This window comes from Trematomus bernacchii, unplaced genomic scaffold (genome assembly GCF_902827165.1).
Source record: "Trematomus bernacchii unplaced genomic scaffold, fTreBer1.1, whole genome shotgun sequence".
Classification (NCBI taxonomy): Eukaryota; Metazoa; Chordata; class Actinopteri; order Perciformes; family Nototheniidae; genus Trematomus; species Trematomus bernacchii.
Genome location: NW_022987803.1, coordinates 3,301,618 through 3,302,002, shown reverse-complemented (window position 1 = coordinate 3,302,002; position 385 = coordinate 3,301,618). Strand labels below are relative to the sequence as shown.

At 45.2% G+C, this 385-nt stretch overlaps 1 non-coding gene across 1 annotated transcript; it reads left to right on the top strand.

Annotated features, from left to right (window-relative positions):
- Positions 1-314: 314 nt before the first annotated feature.
- trnag-ccc lies at positions 315-385 on the top strand. Its single transcript has one exon. It is a non-coding gene; the product is annotated as a tRNA-Gly (tRNA).

Below are 385 nucleotides of genomic sequence, written 5' to 3'. Positions count from 1 at the left end.
GAAGCCGTAGTACTGTAAAAAGTACGACCAATCATTTTAGCCGGCCCGGCTAAAATAACTGGATGGCCTACCTGCCTGTCAGCCTTCCCATCTGTGCACAAACTTATCTCGTGCCCTCATTGGTCATGTGCGCGTTCGTGTGTGTTGGAGGAGGGGCTCTGTAAGGAAGTGGCAGATTTTTTCCGGTTGTGTATTTTCAAATTCTAGCGCACGCGAGCCGGTTTCTCAAAAATTACCTACCCACCTTTAATATTATTGCTTTCAATTAACATAATACTTGAAAATACTTTTTATTCAAGTCAGTGTTTCAGAGTGTGCTGCTGGTGTAGTGGTATCATGCAAGGTTCCCATTCTTGAAACCCTGGTTCGATTCCCGGGCAGTGCA